The 22390-nt window shown below is 32.9% G+C and overlaps 1 protein-coding gene across 1 annotated transcript in view; it reads left to right on the top strand.

The window, feature by feature from the left end:
* LOC122794942 (adhesion G-protein coupled receptor F2-like) overlaps positions 1–22390 on the top strand; it is a 632398-nt gene that overhangs the window by 553937 nt on the left and 56071 nt on the right. The gene's annotated exons all lie outside the window — the stretch shown is intronic.

Raw genomic sequence — 22390 nt, 5'->3', positions numbered from 1 at the left:
ATGATTGTGGACAAGGGAGCCAAATCATATATATTTGGACTCCTCAACGCTTCCCACCTCTGTGCAACAAAGCAACTACCCTCACCTACACCTATGACATTCTGGCTGCAAGTTGGTTCTACAATCCAGGGTTATGCTGTGTATTTCCTGCCTGTGGGAGGAAGCTTGTATATGCCAGCTTTTCCCAAGACTTATCTGTGATTGGTCATTTTGTGATTGTATCAGCTTCACAAAACCTGCTTTGTCATGCTCCTCTTTCTATTCATTCCTATATATTTGCTATTACTGCATTTTGAAGTGCAACTGTCATGGCTTAGTGGTTCAGTACCTTGACTATGGTGCATGGTATCCTGGGTTCGAACCTGGCCACTTCTTTTTATATTTTATGACTGTCTACACAGGCTAGGAGGTGTGTCTGTGTAATGGCAGTTTTGTTACAGCTTGCTCAACGTTGCCTGTCGGTTAGTCATTGTTGGCGCGGCGCGCAGGCTCCGCGCATAACGGGTACGCCGCTGGTTTAGACGCTCATTTGGCTGTCAGCACGCATATTACGCCTTCAGCTCAGCTACAGGCAATTCACAGTTTCAGCGTTAAACCACGGCTCACCTACGGGCACTCATTTTACACCTATTTAAACCACTGCTCACCTGCACGGGCAGATGTGCACTCAACTTGTTAAACTGTAGCTCAGCTACGAAGGTACATCTGACATTTTTTATTATTTTGTTATCTCACATTTCTTTCAAACTAAATGCCCATTTCATTTATACATTTACATAAAATATAATTTTATATGTGTACATATATGTCAGGGACTTGTTTTGTGCTTATTTCACTAAAAATACAAATTGATGTTGGGGGGGCTTGAAGCATGACTGCCTGCTCTTCAGCCGACGTTTCTAGCACTCGCTTATTGCTTCTGGCTTACTTTGCATATGTAGGTTCTTATATGTGCTTTTCCACTGAATGCTAACTGTGGTTGTAGCTCACGGGCACACCTGCCGCTATAACGCGGCGCTTACTCTTTGCTGCGGCAAACATCTTTACAATTTAAAAATATATAACATGTTCATTTATATATTTTAATGGTTCATAGTCTGTGGGGGGCATATGTTGTGTTGTGTTTATTCACATTTACACGGACTTTGTCGCGGGGGTTTACTGGACTTTTTACTCTTCTGGGGGGCATGTCCGCTTGCAGGGCTTGGCCTCACGGACCACGCGCCCTACTGTCTTCCACGGACCGTGTAAGCCTTAGGTGTGATTCAGCATGCCCTCATGCATATGCATGACATGCTGACGTCACACTGTTTAACTGCAGCCTCCGTGTAAGACTTGTAACTCTTACACAGAGGCTTTGTGAATCCTGCCCACTGTATTTTTTCCACAGTGTGAAGTTTTTGGATTTGATTGTCTGCCACACAATTTGCCCATGATTGCATCAAAGTACACTACTGATATAAATTATGGCAGTGAAACTTGGCCATGTGTGATGCTTAATGTATTTATACATGTTCCACTGTGAGATTCATCAAATGCTTTTTGCTGATGATATCTGATATACATTTAAAATGATATATTATCACCTCTGACATGCTCTCTGGTATTTTGGATTGTAATCATGCATATATTCTTGTGACAGACAGACAGATATGACATGACATTTTCAATTATGTTGGTGATAATCAGTGATGTTAGTAGATAGATTTATATAACCAAAGGCATAGATGGTTGTTGGGACATGCATTTTAGAAACCGTGACTAATAGCACCTAGGAACTGAACCCATGACAAAAAAAGAAAGCTGAACTGCTATACTTTGTCTATTAACTGTTAATTTTACAGGAGAACTCACATTTTCAGGTTGCAAGTTGAAGTATAACCATTGAAACATGACTGAAGATCTTACTTGGCGACCCTATATTTATTGGACTTTAAATTGTTATGTTATTGGACTTATATTTTGAGGCACTTATGTATTCCAATGATACAATTTCATTTGCAATGATTTTAGGTGATCTCAGCAACACATGTTGATGCAGGGACCATACATACACTATATGATATACTGCCCTATACATCTAATGCTGCTGATTGTAATGAGTCATACCTTATCTGAATGCATATTGGTAACATTATATATATGCAAGTGTACTTTAAACTAAATATGATCATTGTTATGCTTAACACACTTCACACAGAGTATAGTTAACTTATTTAGCATTATTTACACAGAGCTGTGTTACAAGTTCCAGCTGGCAACTTGACAGTTGCACTTCATGTTCAGTTACTAATTAAAAAATATGTATCACATACAAAAGTTGTGTTTTGTCAACATCTCCTCTGGATTGTTAATGGACATTTGAATCTAGAATGTTATTTTAATTTAAAACCATCATTTCATACATTTGTTTCACTGCTAATGCTGTTATATATTCTAGACATAAATTTCTTTCCTCTATTCCAATTCTGTTATTGACAATAACACAGTTGGCGGATTTTAAAGTTATGTGTTAGATGCCTGTATTCACATATATTAAATTATTTACAAATCATTAATAATAACACCTGCATGAAGAATATTTGTTTTCTGACCAGTGTAGATCATCTTGTGAGCACAGCGCCCCTGTTGATTTGACTGAGAAAATTTTTTTTGCTTTTATACAGTGATATGGCACCTAAAAAATCAGGGCCACTTAAACCCGCATTTTCTGTTACTGCTGACATTCCTGTACAACTGAGCAATGTTTTATGTTAGTGATGTACAGTACTTACATAGGAAGGTAATCATTTACGTCTTCATTACAGGTTCATTACTTACCTTGGTTAATGCTTCTGATAAAAGTTGTCTGTTCTAAGGCTGGCTCTGTCTGATGCTCACAGAGCACAGCCAGTACATGTATAAGCAAAGGCTAATAATTTTGCAAGCATCACTATTACTGTTTGTATGTGCTTAACTTCTTTTTCTTCTCTTCACTTAGGTAGTGAATGTGTGTGCCATTCTATGCCTCTTAGCCATAGACAAAGCATATTGTGCACTCCTCCTACTTTCAGGATCATCCCCAGCAGCTGTTTTGTTTCATTTGCTAATCCTTGTCTACTGACCCTGCTGGCCCTGTCTGTCCTGCTAGGAACTGCAGTCCTTGGCCTTGTTCATTTTGCTGCAATGGTTTATTAAAAATAATATCATGTAACATGGCAGAGATTGTTTGTATTTTGGCAGAAGTGGTGGGTCATATTGCAGGGCACCCCCCCCAACACACACACCATATGTATATTCACATCAGAAACATGACTTGAGCAAGCAAAACAACATGCTCTATAATATTCTGGTTTGAGTGCATGCGTTGTTGTAACCTTGCTCAGTGGGGTTGCATGGGTTTATCATGGGTGTCATGAGCTAACGTTCCAGTACAGAACCTGCATCCCCCAGTAGATATCTCTGTGCAGTATCACCCTTAGAAAACCTTAGATAAAGGTCACAGGTGTACCATATATATTGGAGTTGTGGAAACTACCAGGGTTACCTGCACACACATTAGAGATCATCACTTGAGCAGTAAAGACTACCTGATAGTTGATAGAGTGGTAGCCCTTTCTGTTAATGTACTGCCTTCCCTGTTCACCAGCTGGGGCTTTTATTTCTATGTCTGTACAATCTATGACCCTCAGAACCTCAGGGGAAATGTGCTAAAGCATAGTAATGTTACATGATGGATGCTCCCACCACTGGGCTATACAGAAACAAGATATACTCCCTTACATGTTGCATTATTGCATTAAGAAATTGGTGTAACATTCTTGAGAATGAGGCCTGTGACATCTATAACATGTCCCCCTGGGTCTCTGAAATGTGTCTATAACTAATATATATAATTCTACATGTACCTTGGTTTCTACTGGGTTTTCCATGATTTCCCTGGTATTAGATGTGAGGGTAGCAAATGCTGACCATCTAGTCTAGGGCATTGCTGTCCACCCTGTAGTGCTTTATTAGCATGTCATTCATCTACTTATTCCTTTATTTGCATATTCTGCCACTTACCCTTGTTTTACAGCTGGGTGTGACATGTTGAGCGATTTAATGAATAGGAAGCAGTGAGCTCATCATGCAAACAGGCTTAGAGAAAATTGTCTCTATGGTTGTAATGGGGGTTGGCATAATAGTTAAAGTGTTAACCCTGCAGACACAACCTGCAGGGTTTGATTCACAAATGGACTAATTAGCTAGACTAAAAATTGGTCATAAGGGCAGGTAGTCAAATACTGACCTATGAACCTATTATTTTTATTAAATGCAATCCATGTTAGGAAAAACAAGGTCTAATCATTGTATGCCTTCTAGGCTGATGTCTGGCAACATACATACCAATGATAGCAACAGCAACCCCTAACTTTGTGATTATATTCCAAAGAGTTTTAGAAATGAAGGTTAAAGAGAGTGTAGCATGTAGGCACAGGTTTTATACATCCTTGAATCCATCTGCCATGTTGATGCACTTCATTAGCATGCCATTCACTTACTTTTTCCTTCAATAGCATCTTCTGCTGCTTACACGTGTTTTATATCTGGGCGCAACATGTTGAACTATTTAATAAACAGCAAGCAGCGAGCATATTGTACAAAAAGGCTTAGCAAAATGTGTAGGCATTCATGAATCTTGGACTTGGTTTTTATTACTCAACTTAAAGATATTTCCTAGGCTTTACACAATTTAATTTGGTTTAGAACATTCAGTTAGAATTAAATTTGCATAAAAGCAAGGGTTACAGTATGAAGGATCATATTGGAAACATGGATATTTCTGATTCTTTTGCAGATATTCTAAGGAAGATTTGTAGTCGATAAGCTTGTTCAGAGAACTAAAATGCAATAAATTAATGGAGAAGTATGAACTTTTTTTTTAAGCAAAAGTTTTAATTAATAAAGGAGTGTTTTGATGGGTAAATTTGGGTTTAATGGGAGTCTTTATCCTGCTGTGTAAACTTTTCAAAAACAAGCTTTGGGGAATCATATTTATTGCTATATACCCAATTTTAAAAGGGGTATTCTATATACAAAGAGAGGGGGAAAGAAAGTAGAGAATAATCAAATATTTTTGGCCTGTTTATAGGTAAGTACTAGGTTAGCTGTCCTTGTGAGCCATTTTAAGCAAAGCCGATCTCCCTTGATGGTGATATACAAACCCTGTACCTTGTGTCTGTGAGGTAAACACCTTAACTCTTATGCCATCCCAACCCCCTTATGACATCCCAATCCTACTTTTCTTTACATTTGTTCCTTTTAGTACAGCCATTGTTTGAAGGGCAGATAGAAGTTATCAGTTTCCTATCATTTCTCTATAATTCTTTGTGACCAGTAGTTTTGTAAAAAATGAAGAAGTAGGCAGTAAAGTACAACTAGACATAGAAACCTATGGTATAAGGTATTGTAATTAGATACATTACAGGGAAGACTTATTATGTGATATACTATATACACTTAGAAAGAAGTCTGAGTGTGTGAGCTGGGTTTGTTTCCTTTGTTTTTTTTTTCTGGAGACTGATCAACAGAAAGTTGCCAGTGAAGGCAGGAATCCAGTGCACATCTTCTTTTTTGACTGTAAGACAATGATCCTTTCCTGTCACTTTACATGAAATAAATGTGTTTTCTTATGAGGTTTCAACATTTTTGGGGAACTTATTGAGGCTCATTTTCAGGTGGAGACTCTGTAATCTCTTTATGAACATCCTGTGATGTATGGTTGTTATAATCATATCCCTGAACAGGACAGTGAGATATAAAATAAGTTAGTTGCTCAAATAGGAAACTCTGATGGGGAAAATTTAAAAAGATGTCTATAAGAAAGATTGGGGTATAGTTAAGGCTTGTGCTAGAATCATATATTGGACTACCTTTGATTGTTTCTTTGCTATTGTGTTTTGATTACTTCATTTTTGTGCTCTTGGAGAGATTTGACAGATTTTGTTTTATTTTATTGTTTAAGTAATCTGCTCTTTCTTTGATATGTGCTCTAGGATCATTTATATCTACTTGATCTACCGCCAACTCACGTAGATGAGTTTTTTATACATATAAGCTATACTGCCCCACTGTCTACCATGTAATGGCATTAGTACAATAGGACGATTTACCAATGTATTTCCTCAAATTCATTTTATAGTAGACCTAGAGTCCCTGATGCATAGCTTTCAACTTCTCAGTGCAGGAAATCTGGACAAAACCAAAAATAATGGGGGATAAAGGCCCAAATATGGGGGCAGATTTTAAATACTGCTCATATACACTAAGGCAGTTGCTAGAGTAGCAGATTTGGCACTATTATATATTTTCTTAATGATATGAAGTCTGAAATTCAAATGCTTGTCATTATTTGTTATTTAGTGACTTCAAGTCCTCAATGATTTGCCAGAAAATCAAGAATTTTATTAGGAGCTGACCAAAAATATGAGGCAAAAATCTGGACATTCTCTGAAAATCTGTACAGTCAAGAGGTATGCCCTGATGTCCAGCACAGGCTGTAGTAGCCTTGTTTAGAAGTTCCTTCCTTTTATTTAAAGTAGGTGATCCAGTAAAAATGTGCACATTTCTTGGCCATTCAGTTAACTCCTCAGGCGTAACAGCTACTTGCTGTACTCAAATCATCTGGTTCACAGTGAGATCTCAATGGAGATGGCTATTACTTCTTAATATATTCATGAATACTTTGATTTTTGCTTCTAAAATGCTTCTAGTATAGCTTATCATCTCTGTGAATGACTCAAACCTAGTGCTGTTGCCACATTCCTTAAGAAATTTACTATTAGATTATAAATCTATTTTATTTATATTCAAAATGGATAACAAATATATATTTACCTCTAAGTGCAACTTCAACAAAAAAATGCTTTTCACCTACAAAATAGCAGATTCCAGCCTGCAGAGTGACTTCCTGATCCAGTCAAAGCTTATGACACATATTGTTGTAGCTAAATATTTATAAAGGAAATATAATTTGGTCATAACTATTATTTAATATGTACACACTGCTAACTGAAATGCTTGTGTTTTTCTCTTTGAATCTGTATCTACTAGAAAACTGTACTGAATACTACTTTGTATAGACTAACTAGAAGATATGTATTCTGCATCTTACTGTATGTATACTATTGTACTATCTAATTATTGTATACTGCTTGTATTTCTGTGGACCTTTTCTCCCCGGGCCTCCACTGAAAATGGGCTTCTGGCCCAGTTGGACTTTCCCGGTAAACAAATGTAAATAAATAAATAAATAAGTTATTTGGAATAGTAAATGATCATAAATTAAAATCTGCTCTGTATATTAACAAACCTGTAAAGATGAATCATTGCAAACTTGCTGTTTTAGGCAAAATTAAACCACGCATTATAGATCAGTCCCACACTACCACAGTTCAGGTAAACTTGATGTAGTGGGGTAGCTCAAACCAACCAAGCTCCATGAGGTCAGCAATGATAGGTGGGATGGGGTTTGTTAACAGCAAAATGAGCAGTGTTTTTGTAACATTGTTGTAGTTTAGACTGAACAGTAGATTGGAGGTCAGTAGTGAATATAGGTGCGTTATATAGAAGGGTGAGAAGTATATAGGGGTAGCTAGAGTTTCCCTGACAGAATCTGTGAGAAAGTGCTTACTTCTATACAACATGCCTAACTTTGATGAGTTTTTTTTTTGATAGGATGCAAAGGTTGAATTTGAGGTTATTATTTATGGCTAGGCCATGTAATTTTGCGTGAGAGATCATTTTTATTTCTGCATTGCTGAGGCAGGTGATTCTGAAACAGGATTTGTGATGGTTATGAATTTTGGGAAAAAATAATAACTTGGTTTTCTTAGGATTTTTGTAGAGTAAAAGGGTTCTTGAGTTATTTGTTGCAGGTTGTTGGGGTTGTCAAAGGAGCAAATGAACACTTAGTCATCTATGTATTTTATAAGTGATGCTTGTTTAGAAGATATATTGAGGTTATTTATAGGTATATAGGTGTATACTAAACATGGAACCTTGGTATACACCTATGGGGACATGCAGTTAAGCAGTTGTGGTACTGAGCCATTTTACAGATTGTTGTGTATCTGACAGGTAGCAGGTAAACCAAAGTTAGATTCAATGGTGCCTGGTGTGGACATTTGCTGAAGTAATTTATCATGTAAAACAGTGTCAAAGGTCATGGAATGGTGAGGTGAAAAGTTTTCCTTCATCCCTAGCTTTATAAAGAGCAGTGGTTGTATTATGGGTGGGACTGAAACCATTCTGTGTAGGAGTAAGAACTGCTGTTGAAGGAGTATTGAGGAGTTGTATAAAAATGAATTGTTCTAGTATTTTGGACAGTGGAGAAAGGATAGAAATGGGATGCAAGTTTGATATGCCTGGGAATTACCACCTTTCTGGAGAGAGTTACATAAGATTTCGTCCAAATGTTTGGAACATGGTATTCAGTTATGGACCTATTAATTAGAATAGATAAGGCATAAACAATGACAATTGCTGCTGCTCTTGAGTATTCTGTGGGTAGGTTGTCAGCTAAAGAGAAGCAAGTTTTCAGTTTGTGAAGCAATTTCTTAATTCTGGATGTAAGGACTAATTTGAGAGAAAGCTTGGTTGGGAATGTAGGTGGTGGTGGAAAGTATTTGTGTTATAAAGAGGTTGTGGGGTAGAGAAGGAGGATGAAGGAGATTGTGGGATGTTTTGGATGGTGTGTTATTACTAAGAGCAGCTATGTTATCAGTAAAGTATGCATTAAATTTAGTTGCAATTTGTGTTTGAACTATTTAGTATTGAGCTTGGGTTTGGTTTTGTACCTGGGTGGAGTAAGTTATTAAGACCAGAATTCGTTTTTTTTTGGGGGGGGGAGGTGTAATTATGTTGATTTTGGTGGTTGGTAAAGTACATAATTTTTGTGAATGTTTATATGCTTTTTTGTTAGGTTTCTAAGTTCTCTGAATTTCTGCAGAAGCTGTGGCATTTTGTTAGTAATCCACGATTTCCCGGTTTTCTCTGTTTTTGCACAAGAATTTTAGTATTGTTGGATAGCTGGGGGCATGTTTAGATTTCACTCTTTTTTTTCCAAGGGGAAGAGAGATAATATTATTATTTTATTGAATGATAGAATAGTGTAATCTAATGACAGGTGTTTTAAGCTAAACCAAATGATGGATTGTAGGGCAGCTCTGAAAGTTTGTGGGTTAAATTTACAGAGATTTTGTATAAAGCTATGCGTATTCTGTTTTGGTTCATGAGTACAAATTCAGTGGGTAAAGTTTGGAAGGTATGTTGGCACAATCCACCAGAAACGAATATCCAAATTAAACTCAGCAAGGTTTATTGTAAAAATCCACGATGTATAAACACATTTAAAAATAAGAAAAGCCACAATGCATAAAACAGTAAAGTAAGCACTTTCGTTTGGCTCATGCCAAACTTTTTCAAAAAACAGTTTTGCATCACTTCCTGTAGTTTATATAAATTGAGACAGTGATGTAATCAATTAAATAAATTCAAAAAATTAAAGGGTTAGCATGCTTTAAGGCTTTTGCCAATGTGACACAAATACATAAAATAATGCTGTAGTGATATAATAATATAATAATATAGCAGCAACTAGTGCTGTCTCATTGAGCATAACGCTGAAATCAGTGCTGTGAAAAATACTTATGTATTTATGGCATGCATCAGTTGTATATTTAAAAATGCATGCACAAATGTACTTCGTGCATGCATCAAAATTAATCAGAATGAAGCAACATGTCACCCGTAAATCGGGAATTAAAAATGAATAACAATCGTAAAAGCACTCAATGTAACCAATACAAGGAGAAAATATGAAAGAAAGTAAGTATGCTCTCCACTGTGAATCCTTGTACAAAGTAATTTCGAATTAATGAACTCTGAACATTAGCTTAAATGAATGTTGTGTGAGTTAAGGTGACGTTTCACCTAAATACATATAAGCTAGCGCATGTGCGCTTATATGAAAAAGCTCTGAAATCCATGTCAAATAAATTTGTTTATAAGCTAGCCTCTAAAATTTATAATAACAATAAATAAGGTAATGATGTAATTATAGCTAGATTCCATCAGCAGTATGTGAATTATGCTTAATATATAATTTTACAATTTACATAATGTCCTTACTTGTATAATTGTGTAAATAATATCTTCATGTCCCTTTACTATGTCACTACGAATAGCCATATTACTTAGGTGGTAGTGACAAAACAAATTAAATCCAATAAATATGTATATGTAGAAGCAGAACATCGCTTGCAAAAATCTAATAAAGCTGTCAGATGTGCACATATTTAAACCACTCGACACAATTTTATTCTATAGAGAATCATTAGCAATAAATAGTAAATGTATGTGTATTCATAATTACAATAACAAATCTATAAAATATAAAATAATCTATAAAGTAGGTTGGTAAATGGTTTATTAAATAGTTTATCAATTAGTTCACAATACAATAATATAAAACGCTAAAGTGAATGGTAGTGTCATAGTACGTGGTACAGAATAAATGATAAGTAATGAACTAAGTCTAGTTATACAATGTATATAAAACATTTAAAAAATGACATTGATTAAAATATTTTGAAATATTTAAATATTCATAATATATTTATACTTATTTAAAAATATTTATTAATTATGAACTTTGTTGATTATAAAAACAGTAAATTTTTTTTAAATATAATAAATATATAAAATATAAAATTGAATGTAAATAAGCAAACAACTAATAAATAATTAATTGTGAATTTTTAAATATTAGTGAGTTTGTAAATGTCTATTAAATGTCAATGAGGTTAAGACATATTTATCTAACTAGAGATTTCAATTTTAAAATACTACCTATAGATAAACTGTTGTTAATGCCTGGCCAATAGTTGGCATTCAATCTTAATTGCCATTCTAACTCACATCTTTCCAATAATAATTGCCAGGCGCCCCTCTAACATCTGTTTTTAGGACATCCAACACTACAAATTTAAAGTTGTGCGATGTGTATGTATTAATATGTTTAGCTAAGGCATTTAATTAATTTCCATCTCTTATAGCCCTTATATGTTCACCTATACGTTCTTTCAATTTCCTTTCTGTTTTTCCTATGTAAAATGAAGTGCAATCATTACATAGGGCACAATACACAACTTTTTCTGTGTAACAACAAGCTTTTTCCTTTAAACAGATCTTGGTATTGTTTATCATCAATTCATTCATTTCAAATACATACTTACAATATTTACATCTACCACATCTAAACGTTTTCCCATATTTAGTTTTGTATGTTTGTTCCAAGTGTTTTTTTTAAATTCACACCTTTTTTATATACAATTGATGGATTATCAGTAAAATGAGGGTGCAATGTTGTGTCCGTCTTAATAAGCTGCCAGTTTTTCTTTAAAATATTATCTATAGCAGTGCTGTCTGAATTAAAAGTTGTAATAAAACTCTTTGTGAAAGATGTCATTCCTGTATTATTTAATGGTCCAGTATCAATATGAACCATTGTAGCATGATTATTAATGTTATTGTCAATGTTTAACACATTTGAATTCGATACATTTGATGTAGTTTTATCTATACAATTTAATAAGGGTATAAAATGTAATTTGTCTCTTTTGTCAACAACTTCATTCATAATATTGTGTATTAGATTGTCAGGGTAACCTCTATTTTTAAACATGTCACACAATATAAGACATCAACTATAAAATCATCTCTTTTGCTAGTCATCCTTGAAGCCCTGACAAACTGACCCTTTAAAACAGCTCTCTTCTGTGTATAAGGATGGCAGCTATTAAAATGTAGTAAGCTGTTGCTATATGTTTCTTTTCTGTATATTCTTGATTTAAACTCTTTATTTGTAATGTCTTTTTCTAATAAAACATCCAAGTAAGATATGGTAGTGGAATTGATTGTAGCTGTAAATTTTAAAAAGGTAGTTGTTGAGTTAATATAATTTAAAAATTCATGTAGTGTATCACTATTACCGTTCCACAAAATAAAAATATCGTCCAAGAAACGCAAATAGATTTTACAATAGTTAAAAAATATTGAACTAAAAACATACTTCTTCTCCCACATGTACATTACTATGTTTGCATACAGGCCACCGCACGGTGAACCCATAGCCACTCCTTCACTTTGCAAATAAATTTTGTTGTTAAAAATTATAAAATTGTTCCTTAAAATAATGTCAATAAGTTGATCAAGCAAATTAATACTCGTTTGATTTAAACCCTTTTCGTCCAAAAATAAATTAAACCAATCTATACCTGTATCGTGAGGAATGACAGAATATAAGTCTTTAATGTCAATAGTGACAAATATGTCATTCCCATTGTATTCAGTAGATACAATTGTAGATAAAAAGTCCCACGAGTCTGTCAATAAATGTTGTTCCATGAGTATATACTTTTTTAACTTGTTGTCAATAAATTTTGCTAAAGGGTTGGTAATCGACCGATGTGCATCAACAATAGGTCTGAAAGGGGGGTTTTGTAAGTCCTTATGGATTTTAGGCACCCCAAACATTGTTGGAGTCCTGGGGTGACAAATATTTAAATAATTAAATTTGTCTATGTCGATAGAACCTTCAATAAATAGATTATAGATAGTGTCTCTAATACATCTATAGGCAATGTTTAGTTCGTTTAATGAACTCAACGTGTATGTTTCACTATTTAATATTTTTTCTAGAGCATCATTGTAGTCATAAGTATTAAATATGGTCATCCCACCCCCTTGTCAGGTTTAATAAATCTGATATTTTTTACTTCCTTTAACATTTTTAAAGTGCTGTACTCATTTCTTGACAAATTATGGCTCGTTTGCCTATTGCTGTGTGCATTAAGAGCTTGAAAATCAAGTTCAGATATTCTTTCAAATGTATCCAATGTTGGATGAAGAGGAGGGTTAAAAGAACTAGAAACATATAATGGTTTCATTACTTGATTGTTGTTATGGAATAATAAACTTAAATTTAATTTTCTAACGAATAATTTCAAGTCGATGATAGAGGACACCATGTTCATTTTGTTGCTAGGGATGAACGTCTGACCTCGTGAAAACAAATCACAAATGTTTTGATCAAAAGCAAAATCAGAGTAATTATACACAGTGAAATCACCAGTGGTGTTAGAGTACATAGTGGGCTTCTGATTAGTTAGTTTGCCAGACAACATATCATGCTCTAATATCCCCTCCACTGACCCCTGTTGTTGTTGTTCCACCCTCTGGAAAAACTTCCACGTGTGTAAGTCTGATTCTGTGGACCCCAATTTTTCTGGTTTTGATGCTGAAAGGATTGTTGCCATTGAATTAATCTTTCTGATCTCCGTAGGGGTGGAAACATATCTGTCTCTAAAAAAGTGTTCTCATCAAATTCACTGTCATCACCCATGGTGTTAGAAACAAAAATACTATTATTATCACTATTTCCATTAGTATTAGATGTTAGTTTCGTTCCCCATTGTTGAGACAAAGGGGGTGCCGGATACGCTGTACCTTGACCATAAGAGTTTATGTCACGTTCAAGTTTTTTAAATTTTCTTTCTTTTATGATCTTCATTTTCTCATCAATTGATTTAAAAATTCGATGATAGTCGAAATCATTGTTATGAAAAGCTGGATCATTTTTTACTATAGAATTCAATTCATTAGTTTTTTCAGTCAATAAATCAATTGTTTTTTTGTTGTCATCTATGACTAGATTCATATAGTCAATACCAAGTTTGTCAAACAATTTAATTAAATCTGTATGTAATGGTGAGTTAACAATAAGCCCTGTAGGGAATCTCCAAACTCGTAGTCCCTTTGGAACAATATTTTTCTTAATGCATTCATGAAAATAGTTATTATCCATTTGTAATTTTTTGATCTTTAAAAGAACATAGTCCAAGTCAGATAGTTTGTCATTAAATGACTTGTGCATACCTGTAGTAGTCTTCGTGGTCATTGAAAAGCCATACGTGTTATTTAACCATGAAGAAATTTCATTTTTCCTACTTGGGTTAACATCAACGGAAGTAGATGGTTGTTCATTATCTACTACACTAGTTCGTCTATCAGATGATAAATGACCAGAAATTTGTTCATTAGTTCCAGCCCCATTAATGTCCACAAAAGGGTTTGAGTGAAGAGTCAAATTCAAACCTTGTGATAAAGTATGCTGCTCCAATCGGTCGATTCTGTCTGTTAATTTCTCAATAAGCTGTGTCAGGCTACACAAAATGCTTTCAGGTACCGATTCAACCTCCGTCTCAGCCATGTCCATACTGAAACCAAGACAATAAGAGTGTAGATAAACCAACAAATACCAAAGAAAAATGGACTTGCTTGACGAAAGTATGTTGGCACAATCCACCAGAAACGAATATCCAAATTAAACTCAGCAAGGTTTATTGTAAAAATCCACGATGTATAAACACATTTAAAAATAAGAAAAGCCACAATGCATAAAACAGTAAAGTAAGCGCTTTCGTTTGGCTCATGCCAAATTTTTCAAAAAACAGTTTTGCATCACTTCCTGTAGTTTATATAAATTGAGTCAGTGATGTAATCAATTAAATAAATTCAAAAAATTAAAGGCATAGCATGCTTTAAGGCTTTTGCCTATGTGACACAAATACATAAAATAATGCTGTAGTAATATAATAATATAATAATATAGCAGCAAGTAGTGCTGTCTCATTGAGCATAAAGCTGAAATCAGTACTGTGCAAAATACTTATGTATTTATGGCATACATCAGTTGTATATTTAAAAATGCATGCACAAATGTACTTCGTGCATGCATCAAAATGAATCAGAATGAAGCAACATGTCACCCGTAAATCGGGAATTAAAAATGAATAACAATCATAAAAGCACTCAATGTAACCAATAAAAGGAGAAAATATGAAAGAAAGTAAGTATGCTCTCCACTGTGAATCCTTGTACAAAGTAATTTCAAATTAATGAACTCTGAACATTAGCTTAAATAAATGTTGTGTGAGTTAAGGTGACGTTTCACCTAAATACATATAAGCTAGCGCATGTGTGCTTATATGAAAAAGCGCTGAAATCCATGTTAAATAAATTTGTTTATAAGCTAGCCTCTAAAATTTATAATAACAATAAATAAGGTAATAATGTAATTATAGCTAGATTCCATCAGTAGTATGTGAATTATGCTTAATATATAATTTTACAATTTACATAATGTCCTTACTTGTATAATTGTGTAAATAATATCTTCATGTCCCTTTACTATGTCACTACGGATAGCCATATTACTTAGGTGGTAGTGACAAAACAAATTAAATCCAATAAATATGTATATGTAGAAGTAGAACATCGCTTGCAAAAATCTAATAAAGCTGTCAGATGTGCACATATTTAAACCACTCGACACGATTTTATTCTATAGAGAATCATTAGCAATAAATAGTAAATGTATGTGTATTCATAACTACAATAACGAATCTATAAAATATCTATAAAATAATCTATAAACTAGGTTGGTAAATGGTTTATTAAATAGTTTATTAATTAGTTCACAATACAATAATATAAAACGCTAAAGTGAATGGTAGTGTCATAGTACGTGGTAGAGAATAAATGAATTAAATTTAAGTTTATCATTCCATAACAACAATCAAGTAATGAAACCATTATATGTTTCTAGTTCTTTTAACCCTCCTCTTCATCCAACATTGGATACATTTGAAAGAATATGTGAACTTGATTTTCGAGCTCTTAATGCACACAGCAATAGGCAAACGAGCCATAATTTGTCAAGAAATGAGTACAGCACTTTAAAAATGTTAAAGGAAGTAAAAAATATCAGATTTATTAAACCTGACAAGGGGGGTGGGATGACCATATTTAATACTTATGACTACAATGATGCTCTAGAAAAAATATTAAATAGTGAAACATACACGTTGAGTTCATTAAACAAACTAAACATTGCCTATAGATGTATTAGAGGCACTATCTATGATCTATTTATTGAAGGTTCTATCGACACAGACGGATTTAATTATTTAAATATTTGTCACCCCAGGACTCCAACAATATTTGGGGTGCCTAAAATCCATAAGGACTTACAAACACCCCCTTTCAGACCTACTGGTGATGCACAAGGGTCGATTACCAACCCTTTAGCAAAATTTATTGACAACAAGTTAAAAAAGTATATATTCATGGAAAAACATTTATTGAAAGACTCATGGGACTTTTTATCTACAATTGGATCTACTGAATACAATCGGAATGACATATTTGTCACTATTGACGTTAAAGACTTATATTCTGTCATTCCTCACGATACAGGTATAGATTGGTTTAATTTATTTTTGGACGAAAAGGGTTTAAATCAAACGAGTATTAATTTGTTTGATCAACTTATTGACATTATTTTAAGGAACAATTTTATAATTTTTAACAACAAAATTTATTTGCAAAGTGAAGGAGTGGCTATGGGTTCACCTTGCGGTGGCCTGTATGCAAACATAGTAATGTACATGTGGGAGAAGAAGTATGTTTTTAGTTCAATATTTTTTAACTATTGTAAAATCTATTTACGTTTCTTGGACGATATTTTTATTTTGTGGAATGGTAATAGTGATACACTACATGAATTTTTAAATTATATTAACTCAACAACTACCTTTTTAAAATTTACAGCTACAATCAATTCCACTACCATATCTTACTTGGAAGTTTTATTAGAAAAAGACATTACAAATAAAGATAAAACCAAAGCAGCAGTTAGTGAAGGAGTATAGCAGATCAAATAAGCAGGAACAATCCAGATATAGCTAAAACTTTAATCCACAGTATTGCAAAACACGAATACAATACATAGAGAGTTGCAGTTGATAAGCGCTTTCACCCAAAAATGAGCTTCATCAGATCAAAAGACTGCTACCCATAGTTCCCTTATATACACATTATAAAACCCAATTAAATTATTCAATCAAACAATTACAATTCATAAAACAATATACTACAAATAAAATGCAGAGTAGGGTATAGCATCTTATATTAATACATGTGTATATACTACACCTAAATAAGCATCATGATATGTGATTATTAAAATCAAATATATTATCTAAAAAACAGAATCTATAAAAAAATATATATATATATATATATATATATATATATATATATATATATAAGTGTGACATTAACTCATTGATATAGAACTATAATATGCATGTGTTGTAATAACAAATCCATTGCACATCATACAAAGCATAGTGGAGTATGAGGCTGATCTATCTAGATTTAACATTAATATTTCTTCTTTTTCTCAGAGCTGGTTTTATGGAGGCTCTTTCATTCAAGCCTGAGCCCCTATCAGCTCTCAGTCTCACAATCCACTTACTTTCTCTATCCTCAGTATGATTTCTAACATCCCCACCTCTAATGTTGGGTTTGATTTCTTCTAGGGCCCTAAATAGAAAATAGTGTGTATTACCTAGCTCAACCACATGTTTGGCTAAAGCATTATGTGTATTACCTTTCCTCATATGGTATATATGCTCACGTATTCTGTCCTTAAACTGGCGATTGGTTTTGCCAACATAGAAAGCATTGCATATCTGGCAGACTGCCAGATATACAATGTTCATACTCATACACGTGGCCTCTACCTGAGTCTTGAACTGTATATGAGAATCTGGATGTATAAACACTATGTCATTGTCAATGTAAGTACATTGGTTGCAGTGTCCACATGCCTTAGTGTGATTAAGTCCTATCTGTCGTTCATCCTTCTTAGAATAGCACAACAGCCTCCTAAGATTCAACTTATTCCTGAATAAAAAACATGGTTCCTCTCCTACCACTTGTTTAATTCCATCATCTGTGCACAATATTGACCAATGTTTATTGAATATTTCTTTAAGAACCATATAATCGTTAGTATATGGTATAGAGAACTTAACCTCCTTCCTTGTGACTCTTAAGTGCTCATTCCTCTCTGATCTAGGTCCATAGTATGGTGCTGCTCTGCCTTGTCTCAATTCATTTATATCAATTAATTGGTTATCGATCTCTTTGACACTGTAACCACGTTCTGTCAGCCTGTCTCTAAGATCATTAATCCCTGTTTCAAAACCTACATCGGTGGCATTAAGTCTAGATATACGCATGCCCTGTCCTCTAATGATGTTCTTGAATATGTAATGTGGATGCATGCTGTCCCTTGATAGTATTGTGTTATGGTGACAGGGTTTACGGTATACCCCAGTATTAACTAAGCCATTACCTAGCTTCTCGATGAATAAATCCAAAAAATCTATTCTGTTAATTGAATAGTTCATTGTAAATACCAAAAAACTAGTTAAATTATTGATCATCTCGAGAAACCTCTTTAGCATATTTACGTCCCCTCTCCATAATAGGAAAACATTGTCTACAAATCGTCTGTAGAATACTACAGATTGTTTGTACTCATCAGTCTTAAATAATACTTCGTTCTCCCAATGAGCTAAAAACATATTCGCATAGCTGTTTGCATAGTACCCATGGCAACCCCAGCTTGCTGTTGAAATATCACATCATTAAACATAAATACATTATTTCCCAACACTATATCCACAAAGTGGGTCAATAAATCTATCAAAACTGGTGTATATGTACTATACTTAGATAGGTATTCCCTAATAGTGGATTGTGAGACTGAGAGCTGATAGGGGCTCAGGCTTGAATGAAAGAACCTCCATAAAACCAGCTCTGAAAAAAAGAAGAAATATTAATGTTAAATCTAGATAGATCAGCCTCATACTCCACTATGCTTTGTATGATGTGCAATGGATTTGTTATTACCACACATGCATATTATAGTTCTATATCAATGAGTTAATGTCACACTTTTATATATATATATACATATATATATATATATATATATATATATATATATATACATATTTTTTATAGATTCTGTTTTATACATATGATTTTAATAATTATATATCATGATGTTTATTTAGGTGTAGTATATACATATGTATTAATATAAGATGCTATACTCTACTCTGCATTTTATTTGTAGTATATTGTTTTATGAATTGTGATTGTTTGATTGAATAATTTAATTGGGTTTTATATTGTGTATATAAGGGAACTATGGGTAGCAGTCTTTTGATCTGATGAAGCTCATTTTTGGGTGAAAGCGCTTATCAACTGCAACTCTCTGTATTGTATTCGTGTTTTGCAATACTGTGGATTAAAGTTTTAGCTATATCTGGATTGTTCCTGTTTATTTGATCTGCTATACTCCTTCACTAACTGCTGCTTTGGTTTTATATTTATATATTTTTTCATGTGATTTGGAGTATTTTTCTATACAAGGCAACTTTTGGTACGTTTATTACAAATAAAGAGTTTAAATCAAGAATATACAGAAAAGAAACATATAGTAACAGCTTACTACATTTTAATAGCTGCCATCCTTATACACAGAAGAGAGCTGTTTTAAAGGGTCAATTTATCAGGGCTTCAAGGATGACTAGCAAAAGAGATGATTTTATAGTTGAATGTCTTATATTTTGTGACATGTTTAAAAATAGAGGTTATCCTGACAATCTAATACACAATATTATGAATGAAGTTGTTGACAAAAGAGACAAATTACATTTTATACCCTTATTAAATTGTATAGATAAAACTACATCAAATGTATCAAATTCAAATGTGTTAAACCTTGACAATAACATTAATAATCATGCTACAATGGTTCATATTGATACTGGACCATTAAATAATACAGGAATAACATCTTTCACAAAGAGTTTTATTACAACTTTTAATTCAGACAGCACTGCTATAGATAATATTTTAAAGAAGAACTGGCAGCTTATTAAGGCGGACACAATATTGCACCCTCATTTTACTGATAATCCATCAATTGTATATAAAAAAGGTGTAAATTTAAAAAAACACTTGAAACAAACATACAAAACTAAATATGGGAAAACGTTTAGATGTGGTAGATGTAAATATTGTAAGTATGTATTTGAAATGAATGAATTGATGATAAACAATACCAAGATCTGTTTAAAGGAAAAAGCTTGTTGTTACACAGAAAAAGTTGTGTATTGTGCCCTATGTAATGATTGCACTTCATTTTACATAGGAAAAACAGAAAGGAAATTGAAAGAACGTATAGGTGAACATATAAGGGCTATAAGAGATGGAAATGAATTAAATGCCTTAGCTAAACATATTAATACATACACATCGCACAACTTTAAATTTGTAGTGTTGGATGTCCTAAAAACAGATGTTAGAGGGGGCGCCTGGCAATTATTATTGGAAAGATGTGAGTTAGAATGGCAATTAAGATTGAATGCCAACTATTGGCCAGGCATTAACAACAGTTTATCTATAGGTAGTATTTTAAAATTGAAATCACTAGTTAGATAAATATGTCTTAAACTCATTGACATTTAATAGACATTTACAAACTCACTAATATATAAAAATTCACAATTAATTATTTATTAGTTGTTTGCTTATTTATATTCAATTTTATATTTTATATATTTATTATATTTAAAAAAAAATTACTATTTTTTAATCAACAAAGTTCATAATTAATAAATATTTTTAAATAAGTATAAATATATTATGAATATTTAAATATTTCAAAATATTTTAATGTCATTTTTTTAATTTTTTATATACATTGTATAACTAGACTTAGTTCATTACTTATCATTTATTCTGTACCACGTACTATGACACTACCATTCACTTTAGCGTTTTATATTATTGTATTGTGAACTAATTAATAAACTATTTAATAAACCATTTACCAACCTACTTTATAGATTATTTTATAGATATTTTATAGATTTGTTATTGTAGTTATGAATACACATACATTTACTATTTATTGCTAATGATTCTCTATAGAATAAAATCGTGTCGAGTGGTTTAAATATGTGCACATCTGACAGCTTTATTAGATTTTTGCAAGCGATGTTCTACTTCTACATATACATATTTATTGGATTTAATTTGTTTTGTCACTACCACCTAAGTAAGATGGCTATTCATAGTGACATAGTAAAGGGACATGAAGATATTATTTACACAATTATACAAGTAAGGACATTATGTAAATTGTAAAATTATATATTAAGCATAATTCACATACTACTGATGGAATCTAGCTATAATTACATTATTACCTTATTTATTGTTATTATAAATTTTAGAGGCTAGCTTAAGAACAAATTTATTTAACATGGATTTCAGCGCTTTTTCATATAAGCGCACATGCGCTAGCTTATATGTATTTAGGTGAAACGTCACCTTAACTCACACAACATTCATTTAAGCTAATGTTCAGAGTTCATTAATTCGAAATTACTTTGTACAAGGATTCACAGTGGAGAGCATACTTACTTTCTTTCATATTTTCTCCTTTTATTGGTTACATTGAGTGCTTTTACGATTGTTATTCATTTTTAATTCCTGATTTACGGGTGACATGTTGCTTCATTCTGATTAATTTTGATGCATGCACGAAGTACATTTGTGCATGCATTTTTAAATATACAACTGATGTATTACTAAAAACAAAAACTGCTGGCAGTCACTCCATGGATAGTTGTCAGCAGTTCCTTAGTATGGAGTTGAAAAAATACACGTTCTAAGTCACGCAAATCAATCTAAAGTCTATTCAGACCTTTCTCATTCGTAATGCATAGCAACATATAGTCTCTTCAGACCTTTCTCAATCGCAATGGACTCTTCAGTCACCACTGTTGTAATAAAATCCAAAAATAAACGATGATACATATACTTATAAACAGAAAGTTTAATCCATGAATAGGTGAGCGCTTTCGCATACAGCTTTTTCAAACCTTAAAACACAGAAGTTCATCTTATATATACTAATTAATAATTGAATAAATGAATCAATTAAAAGCTATTAACAGCATTTCATTCTAAAAGTTATACACTCCATATTAAAATGTATTCATATATTGTATTAAAATACATTAATATAATCAGTGTAGAAATGCATTAATCACGTGCAGTATATTATATTTACATTAACACAATCTCTTAATATAAAAAACTTATACATTATAAATAATTTAATATATTTAATAAATATAACATGTTTTAAAAAGCTAAAAACTGTCATGTTTAAGGCATGATTCAACCATATATGGCTTATAGTATATACACTTTTGAAATTATACCAACTAAGTAACAGTACTCTACTGAACGTTCTTATCTATACTAAAGTCTATGTCTCCTATTTTTTAATAATGGTTTTAAGGGAAGTCTATCGTTCAACCCTGGGGGTAAGTGGGCTCTAGTTTTAATTATCCACTGTGCTTCAATT

This window comes from Protopterus annectens, chromosome 2.part1 (assembly GCF_019279795.1).
Source record: "Protopterus annectens isolate FY-2018-M chromosome 2.part1, PAN1.0, whole genome shotgun sequence".
NCBI lineage: Eukaryota > Metazoa > Chordata > Ceratodontiformes > Protopteridae > Protopterus > Protopterus annectens.
The sequence above is the reverse complement of the archived record's forward strand: the minus strand, read 5'-3'. Positions and strand labels throughout refer to the sequence as shown.